Genomic DNA, 2,394 nt, shown 5'->3' on the forward strand with positions numbered 1-2,394 from the left:
GTATATTAAAATAGAAACCATTATTTTATATTGTAATAACATTTTGCAAGATTACTGTTTTTTTCTGTATTTTTGATCAAATAAATGCAGCCTTGATGAGCATAAGAGACTTCTTTAAAAAACATTACATGTCTTACTGATCCCAAACTTTTAACCGGTAGTGTATATATATATCCACCTTATTTTTCAACGCAGAAGGAAGCTGTTTTCTGTGAATGTGAAAGACTTCCGGATTCATTAGCCGCTGTAGGGAAATGAAGAATAACAAAGTGCAGTAAACGTTTAACTGGTTAAAGGTTACACTGTTTGCACTACAAACCATTGTGTTCATAATTAAGATAATACATTAAAATAATATGGTAAGACACACCAGTGTAATATCAAGCAGCAAAACGAGCGGTTTTGTACAGCTAAAAATAGCTGGAAGCGGATGAGACCGGAAGCCTCGCACATGAAATTTTCCGCTCTTACGGGAAAAATAAGGTGGATAGAGAGAGAGAGAGAAAACCAGAGAGAATAAAATTTTTTTTAATTTTAAGTTTTGTTTTAAACAGACATCTACAACTTCAGCCACCCTGGTATCTTTGGTAAAATACATACAAAAAGATATATAACTCATTAAAAATATAAAAGACAGAAAGGAATTTTCATCAGTCATACAATCATGTCCACATTTGCTTTTTATTTACTATTTATTTAAAATTAGCGATCTATGACTTACAACTCCTCTCATTGCTTTTCATTGTGTAGTTATATGGAATGTGTCACATTATGATTGGTTCTCACTTTGACTGATCACATGACCTCATGGAGATGGCCCTCACACGGCCAGCGTGTCCGTTCTCTTCTCAACATGCACCTGAGGAGAAAGTGACAACCATAATGGAGACTCAATAAGAAACCCAGCACCAACATGTTGACAAGTACTGCAAAAACTATTCACTAATCATCTCAACAGAAGAAGAGGAATGAACCACACAGTCTCTTCTGTCTCATACAACGCTTTCATTTATTTCAAACAGCCTAGCATAATTCCTAATTGGCCTTGTATAATGAGCTGTGAGCGTGAGCAGGAAGCGGGCTGAGCGGTCAGCACGTGGGTGTTCTTAGACAAATGCTCAGAAGGAGAGTCTGAATTACTAACTTGCACTAATAACAAAACAACAGCATGGTTGTATTAACAGAGCCGAAAGCGGCGGCGCTTTGCGGAGCATCGCTCCATTTGCAATAATCTCCAACGAATGTCAGCATTCGGCGATTCGCTGTCTGTTGCTGACGTGCCTCTAGCAGCAATCTGGATGAGCATCTGTGGGTGCCTAGTCTAGCGTGATGTGCAGCCATGGCTACCAGCTGCTGTGCTGCTTGTGTGCTCGACTCCCTCTCTCTCTATGGATGCAGGTCACATTTCACTCCAAAATCCAAAGATTCAGAAGTAATTGTATTAAGCATAAATAAAATAAAGCCTATTTTATCACCATTTTTAAATGACAATTTATTCACATATTCCCCAAAAATTCTCATTACCACAATGCATCCAGATATTTTTTTACTTTTTCATTATTCTGAATGGTGATAACGATTAGACTGTCATCATGTCTTGTGCAGATTTTCTCCACTGGCTTTAGGACAGAGTGTGGAGATGACAAGTAATCTAAGGCAAAAGTAAGTGCTCAAGACATGAAACGGGATAGATTTGAACCTGCATCTGCTCAGCATTTCTGATCCAAGGGCACACCCCCCCCCGGAGCAGTGGGCAGCAGTTGGGGGTTCGGTGTCTCGCTCAAGGGTCTCACCTCAGCCGTGGTGATTCATCCCCCCCCACGACAATTCCTGCTGGACCTGAGACTCGAACCCGCAACTTTCGGGTTACAAGTCCGACTCTCTAACCATTAGGCCACGACTTAAATATAAAATATTTTACAGTAATGGAAACAATATTTTTTTGCATTACAGTAATGAGACTGTTGGTGAAGCTGCAATCCTTGAAGCAGTTAAAGCACTTCAAAGGGGACATAACACACAGTTTCTGCCAATCTCATGTTAATCTTGAGTACCTGTTTTTCTTCCTTCATATCTCTGAAGAGTCTTTAGTTTTATCAGATTTATAAAAGAAAGACAGCTGTACCGCTTCTCTCCGAAAACAGTTGAGCTCCTTGAGGCATGCCGTGGGTGGAGCTAAAGAGTCACGATCATGCAAAGCTTTTGCGTAGCGATTGCCTGCAAGCTGTGACATCGACATAATTCCCTTAATGCTGGGTTCTTTGGGAAGCTCAACAAGGTTATCTTGCCCTCACAACCAAAAACACACTTTTTTGGTGACATTGATTTTGTGGTCAAAAACAAAATGACAAATCCTTCTCGAGCAAGTCCTGTGCAGCGCAGCTGACGACTTCT

The 2,394-nt window shown here is 40.1% G+C and overlaps 1 protein-coding gene across 1 annotated transcript in view; it reads right to left on the reverse strand.

The window, feature by feature from the left end:
• Positions 1-564: 564 nt before the first annotated feature.
• LOC107733766 (serologically defined colon cancer antigen 8 homolog) overlaps positions 565-2,394 on the reverse strand; it is a 52,011-nt gene continuing 50,181 nt past the window's right edge. The window contains exon 18 of the mRNA XM_016545551.1: positions 565-859. The gene's annotated coding sequence lies outside the window, so the exon portion shown is untranslated. The remainder of the gene's footprint in view (positions 860-2,394) is intronic.

The sequence above is a fragment of the Sinocyclocheilus rhinocerous genome, unplaced genomic scaffold, assembly GCF_001515625.1.
Source record: "Sinocyclocheilus rhinocerous isolate Xijiao unplaced genomic scaffold, SAMN03320098_v1.1 scaffold789, whole genome shotgun sequence".
Taxonomy (NCBI): Eukaryota; Metazoa; Chordata; class Actinopteri; order Cypriniformes; family Cyprinidae; genus Sinocyclocheilus; species Sinocyclocheilus rhinocerous.